The following is a 7,478-nucleotide window of genomic DNA, read 5'->3' on the forward strand; positions in this document are numbered from 1 at the left end:
CAGCCCCATCACGGTGGCTTTTAAAGGTGTCCTGCCACCAAAGGCAAGGGGCCAGCCAATCAGCAGCCAGAGCCATGACCTGCCTCCTACCAAGCCATCCCAGGTCACAGCCAATCAGCTCTGAAAATTACTCATGGTGTGACTGAGAAATTTTTCAGATATTGGAAGAGAGAGGTACGTGGAAACAGATAACAGGAAACATATGGTAGCGCGACAGCTCTTTAAAGGACTTCTGAGAAGACAACTTTTCCATCATCCTGAGGCGGGGGCCCCCCTCACAATGATTCCAGCCCCCCCGCCCCCCGACAGTGGTAACATACTGAGTCTAAGCAGGGGTCATTTAGTAGAAAAAGAGGTGCAGGAGCTCATTAGCATAACTTATTTGCATATGCCACCCCCCCTGACATCACCAGAAGCGTGTCAGAAGGCAACCCCCACTGCTCAGGCTCCACTGGACTGTTTTGGATGGCTAGCTATTGGGGGGGGGGACGTGCAGATCTGTCCTCGCAGAGGAGGGAGAGCTTGTACCTGAATAAAACTTGGTCTTAAAGGTGCTACTAGACTGTTTTGGACCAGGAGGCTGAGGGGGGGGGGCCTCTGCAACTTACCTGGCTGCTTCTTGCTCTGACTGAGGGCTGCTGGGAGCAGGGGGTGGGGCTTGTTGCATGTGCCCGCCCCCTGGGCTCTTTACTGCCGGAGCTCCGCTCCTGTGCGCTCCTGCAGGAAATGACCCCTGAGTCTAAGTCTGAAGAGGAAGGCAGGGGTACCTCCTAGAGTGAGAGAGCTGCCAAATCCTCTTGGACCTCTTCCTAGGCATTGAAGGGTACTGAAGAGCCAGTGCGGTGGAGTGGTTAAGAGTGTCAGACTAGTATCTGGGAGACCCAGGTTCGAATCCTCACTTGTGCCATGGAAGCTTGCTGGGTGACCTTGGGCCAGTCACATTCTCTCAGCTGAACGTACCACACAGGGTTGTTGTGAAGATAAAATGGAGGAGAGGAGAATGATGTGAGACGCCTTGGGTCCTCATTGGGGAGAACGGTGGGGTACGAATAGAACGAAATAAAATCGCGGAGGTGCCCTGGGATGGTCCCTAGACCTCAGCTCCTTCCTGAATGCCTCATCTGCTAGGCAGGGACATCATGCAACATGGGAATTGTGTGCGTGTGAGCCGTTCCGCTCCCCAGATCTCTCTGCTGCAAAGTTAGGACCCCAGACTTTTATCTCATCTCCTATTTCTTTTATTGGTTGCACCAGACGTTCAGTTGTTAACTGGAAGTGTTGCTGTTCTTTCGCCAGGCCTGCGGTCCTTTGTGTGTTATTGCACTGAAATCCAGGACGATCCCACTGCGAAGGAATCGCTACTCAAGAGCAATTCTTGGACGGTTGAACAGGCAGCTCCACTTACTCAGGGCCCCTCCAGGAAAAAACCTTCCATGCTGGGTAACAAACTCTGGTATTTGTAGCTTCTATTAGGTGCAGGTGACCTTTCTTGAAATGTGCATGGTCGGGGGGGGGGGAACGAGTACTAATAAAGGGGCGTTGGTGATGGGGTTTTGTTTTTGTTAAAACACACGTTAAAAAAATAATAATAACCCAGCTCTTTGAAGTACATTTTGAGCCAAGTTCAACTTTTGACACACTGTTGAAATTCGGATTGAATTAATTCCACTTAGGTTTGCAAATGGTGCGAGATGTTATTTTCCCAGCGTTTTCCCCTCGTCCCATCTCTCCCCCCCCCCCCCCCCGTATTTCCTGGCCTGCTGCCTTTCCACATTGGTGGAAACACCAGGGAGGGGGCGCAGGAGGGGAAAGTGCTGGTGGTGCTTGGAGAGGAACAACTGAGCAATAATTCATTCCGAGTGGGAAGGAGAGCCTTTTCCTCATGAAGCACTGACAAGTTTCTCCCACTGTGGTGAGAATTAAGGACTGGATTCAGTGGATCCGGATCCAGAACTCTGCTCAACTCACAACTCAAGCCAGATTTGGGCCTCTGTGTTATTTATTGTTGAGCCCAGGCTAGGCCAGTCTCGTCAGTTCTCGGAACCTAAGCAGGGTCGATGAAGAGGAGGAGGAGGAGAAGAAGAATTGGATTCAGGGGTCATTTCCTGCAGGAGCGCACAGGAGCAGAGCTCCGGCAGTAAAGTGCCCAGGGGGCGGGCACATGCAACAAGCCCCACCCCCTGCTCCCAGCAGCCCTCAGTCAGAGCAAGAAGCAGCCAGGTAAGGTGCAGAGCGCTCCCCCCCCAACCTCCGGCCCAAAACAGTCCAGTGGCACCTTTAAGACCAAGTTTTATTCAGGTACAAGCTCTCCCTCCTCTGCGAGGACAGATCGGCACGTTTTCCCCACCCCACATAGCTAGCAAATCCAAAACAGTCCAGTGGAGCCTGAGCGGTGGTTGTTGCCTTCTGACAACGGCAAACAATTTACAAACAATTAAATGAGAGGGTGTTGTGTCCGCTGACCGCCACCAGGGGCCAGCAAATACCCCAGAGCTTGACTCTGGAAGAACAATGGGGCCTAGGCTCCTGGTCCCTCCACTGGGGGACCAATGGGACCGTGGCGGGAGATTTAAACCCACCAACGGGACCTAGGGGTGTGTCCCCAGGTGTGTATATAGTTGGCCAGCTGGCCGTTTGTCTTTGTCTTTGTTGTGTACCATTAATGCGTGCAGGGTATCATGCGTGCCTCAGCGGGTCTTCCATGCGGCTAACCCACTACACAATACAGGGATTTTTACAGACCCATTTTGCATGACCCCACAGAGGAAGTTACCAACATCATTAACTCCTTGTTAGAACCCTTGTCTAAATATGTTGACTCTTTTCTTCAACCGTTTGTTCTGGGTTTATCTACTTATATAAAGGACACCAAGGACTTTATTTTAAAAACAGAAGGTAGAAGTATCCCAGAAACAGCTGTCTTAGTCACCATGGATGTTAAATCCCTTTATTCTAACATCCCTCATGAAGAGGCGAGAATGTGTCTTATGAATTTTCTTGAGAAACGGGAGACTCTCCACACCCCCCACTTTCTTTTTACTTGATCTAATAGATATTATTTTTGAGAAGAGTTTTTTCAGATTCCAAGATAGCTTTTTTTGGCAGGTAAAAGGTGTGGCTATAGGGAGCGCTTTCATTGGATCTCTCCTGTTTTTTATGAATATTTAACAACGAGGTTTTTTGTTTTACTGGATAGTTCTTTCTAGAGAGTCCCTTTAAAGCAATCCTTATATGGAGGTGCTGTTTTGGATAGTTCTTTGTAGAGAATCCCTTCAAGTCAATTCTAGCATTCTAGCCACCGGCTCCCTACCTGCATGCAAGCGCTCTTGTCACCTGCACCTTCAGCTGTGGGCAGTGAGCAGGGCTGCGGGTGCAGGTGGTACAGGATGCGCAGGCAGGTGGGAGGGGGAGAGCAGGGGACTGGTGGTGGGCAGAAGGTCTCCTTAGAAGTCTTTGGGGATAAGCTTTTCCCGCAATTTCCCGGGAGCTGGCAAGTTCCAAAGCTCCCTCTAAGCTGTGGAGTCTTGTGAGCAAAAATTCTACTTTGTGAGCTACTGGCATTAAAGTTGTGAGCGAGCGATTTGGCTACGGCATAAATTAGTCTGCTCTGGAGCCCTCCTTCCTGAGCGGAGACAAAAAAGCGTGAGCTGGAGGTTAAAAACAGGTGAGTTAGCTCACACTAACTCAGCTTAGGGGGAACACTGCTGGCAACCCTAGGGCAACCCTGGCTGAGAACGATCCCTCCCCTCTCCCTCTGCAGCTGCCTTAATTTAATTAACGGAGCTAATTAAATTAATGCACCCCACCCTGGGACTTCCATTTTCCCTAGACTCTATGGCAGGGGAGGCAAAACTGTGGCTTGGGAGCTGCATGTGGCTCTTTCACATATATTGTACGACTCCCGGCAGGCTCTCCATCTACTTGCGTTCTCTCTCTCTCTCTCTCTCTCTCTCTCTCTCTCTCTCTCTCTCTCTCTCTTTCTCCCCCTTCCTTCCTTCCTTCCTTCCTTCCTTCCTTCCTTCCTTCCTTCCTCCCTTCTTCCTTCCTCCCCATCTCTCTCTCTCTCTCTTTTTCCACTGTTTTCATTCTTTCTTTCCACCTCTGTCTTTCTCTTTCTCTCTCTTAGACAAATAAATATCATTAGCAAACAAATAAATATCAGGGGACAAATAAACATCATTATCAATATCTCTTTTTACCCCTTTTGTTTTTATTCTTGGCCATCTCCTTTAATGTTAACAAGAAGCAAATCCGCATAGTATTTCAATAAAAACCCATGCGTGATATTTGTGCATGTCCTGCGGCTCTCAAACATCTGACGTTTATTCTGTATGGCTCTTATGTTTAAGCAAGCCTGGCCACCCCTGCCTCACGGTATCCCTTAGAAGCGGCCATTTACTCCAGCAGTATTGAACTCTGCAGCCTGGAGATCAATTGACAACTGGCTGCCAATAGCATACTGGATTCGTTTCAAGGTGCTGGTTTTTAAAGCCCTATAAGGCTGGGGGCCTGCCTACCCGAGGGCCTGCCTTTCCCCGTATGTCCCCAGAGAGCACTGAGGTCAGGGTCGCAAAATCGTCTGACTCTCCCTGGTCCGAAAGACGTCAGATTGGCCATCACTAGAGCCGGGGCCTTCTCAGTGGCGGCTCCACTCTGGTGGAATGAACTCCCGGAAGACATCAGGGCCCTGCGGGACCTTTCACAGTTCCGCAGGGCCTGCAAAACGGAGCTCTTCCACCAGGCTTTCGATTAGGAGCCGCCACTGTCAAATGAGTCATCGGAAACTGAACATGCTATGGCCCTTATGTTACAACGCTGGATACTGCCTTCGGACCACTTTATAGGTTGCAACGCTGGATATTGCCTTCCTTTATCAGACCACATCATAGGAACCGCCATCTGTATGTACTAACACTTTATGTAAATTGTTGTTTATGTGAATTTTATTGCATGTTATTGTTTTATTGTATTTTCTAACTGTTGTACGCCACCTTGAGCCAGTTTGCCTGGCAAGGTGGGATATAAATTGAAAGTAATAAATAAATAAATTCCAAGAGAACTCCAGGCCCCACCTGGAGATTGGTAACCGTATCTGTGGGGGTGAAAAGGATGCCAGTTAATGTTTGCAGGGTGGGATGGGGTGGGGAGAGGGGAGGTTCCTTTCATTTGGAGACCCTTCCAGCACTCACTTGGCTGCTGGCGATTTATAATGTGCCATAATTAATTTCAGATTTCTGAAGGATCTTTTACAAAGCAATGCTTTGCCTTTCAGCTTCAGAGGAGTCCGGCGTCCTGGCTGGCCTCTCAAACAAAATGGCAATTCTTTAAAAACAAAGAACAGCAGAGGGAATTCATTTGTTTTGTGTCGGGCACTAGTGAAACAGTACATTTTGAAAAAGCGAGTCGACAAGGTTGTGTTAATTAAATATTGCTTTTGTTGTTTGGGTACACAAAGCAACAATTGTCTTTTGCCTCGGCTACTGGCTGTGGCTCTCTTTCCAAAGGATTCTTTGTAAATATTTATCAGTTTGTTTAAATTACCTTGGGCTCTCTGCCAACAGCCATCAGCATGGTGTAGTGTAGTGGTTAGAGCAGAGGTCTCCAATGATCCCTCTAAGCTATAGAGTCTTGTGAGGAAAACCTTGACTTTGTGAGCTACTGGCATTAAAGCTGTGAGCGAGCGACTTGGCTACTGCATAAATTAGTTTGCTCTGGAGCCATGCTTCCTGCGCTAAGACAAAAATCTGTGAGCTGGAGGCTAAAAAACTGTGAGCTAGCTCACATTAACTCAGCTTAGAGGGAACACTGGTGCCCATCGCCACTTTGGTGTAGTGGTGAAGTGCGTGGGCTCTAATCTGGGAGAACCAGGTTTGATTCCCCACCCCTCCACATGCAGCTGCTGGATGACCTTGGGCAAGGCATAGTTTTGTCAGAGCTGTTCTCTCAGGGACAGTTCTGGAAAGAGCTCTCTCAGCCCCACCTACCTCACAGGATGTCTGTTGTGGGGAGGGGAAGGGAAAGGAGTTTGTAAGCCGCTCTGAGACTCTGAGTTAAGGGCAGGGTATAAATCCAATATCTTCTTCTTCTCTTCTTCCTGGTGTCCGCCAAGTGTTTTTAGAAAGTGGATATGGCCAAGTGGGGCTCCTGCCCAGCAAAGCTTCTGATTGGCCACTAGAAATGTGATTGGCAGTGCAGATTAAAATATTGTTGTTTCAGCAGCAGCTGCCACCAGTGTTGATTTGATTCTCTCTTACTCCTCTTTCCCAGTGTATTTCTTAAAATTACCCCTCTTCTCCCCCTGCACTTGAGCTTCCTCTGTTTCTGTGGTTTCCCCTCATGCCACAGCCATTTTATTGTTGGCTCCGCCTCCTCTGACAGCCATTTTGTGGCAGAGCTCGCCACACGGTATCCAAAGGTGTCCACAGGCTCACAAAGGTTGGGGACCTCTGGGTTAGAGAGTTAGACTAAGATCTGGGAGACCCAGCTTCGAATCCCTCCTCTGACATGGAAGCTCACTGGGTGACCATGGGCCAGTCACTCTCTTCCAGCCTGAACTACCTTTCTGTGTGGATAAAACAAAGGAATGGAGATGGATGATGTAAGCCACTGTGGACTCCCATTGGGCAGAAAGGCAGTGTCGGGCTCTCCCTTGGACTTCGGTGCGATGCCCCCAGTGGCCATGGTGTCGGGGTCTCGACCGGACTCTGGCAGGGGAGACGGCCCTTGAAGCAGCAAGATCCAAAAAGGGAGAGGGAGTGAGGGGCCTCAGATAGGCAGGGGACAGGGTTAATGTCACCCTGAGCGTCCCTCTGCCAGCACGCTGCGGACTTCCCTTTTCTCTCTCTGCCGTCTGTCCATCTCTCTCGTCAGCGTCCCACTTTGTTCCACAGCGCACTCCTCCTCCACGGCCCCTTCTCCACCCTGCCTTTTATCTCCCCACCCCACTCCCAGGACCGCCCATCCACCCTCCGGCTTGGGCCACGCCCTCCTTTATCTATCGGGACGCTAGTGGGGCGTCTCCGGGGCGAATGCTGGTACTCACTGCTCTGCGCCCACTCTTGGCCTGTTGGACAAGCCGCCGCCGCCCCTTTCTTCTTCCATGGGGCTGCTCCGTGGACCCCGGGTTTGTCTCCGGGCTCGGCCGACACAGTGCGCTGCGAGAGGAGTCCCCGCTCCTGCCTCCCTCCCCGGACCGTTGAACTCCATCCTGCCTGGTGAGTCATGCCTCGGGTTTCTTGCGAGGTCTGTCGGGGTCCCCGAGGCCCGGTCTGCACGTCCCACAACCTCCGGAGCAGGACAGGCAGGATATAAATATCAATCTAAATCAAAATGAACTTTCAAAAACCAACACAAGAAGAAGTAGAGGAGGAGGAGGAGGAGGAGACTGAATTTATCCCCCACCTTCACTACCCAAAGGAGTCTCAGAGCGGTTTACAAACTCCTATCCCTTCCCCTCCCCACAACAGACACCCTGTGAG

Source organism: Gekko japonicus, unplaced genomic scaffold (assembly GCF_001447785.1).
Source record: "Gekko japonicus isolate JY-2015 unplaced genomic scaffold, Gekko_japonicus_V1.1 scaffold181, whole genome shotgun sequence".
NCBI classification, from domain to species: Eukaryota; Metazoa; Chordata; class Lepidosauria; order Squamata; family Gekkonidae; genus Gekko; species Gekko japonicus.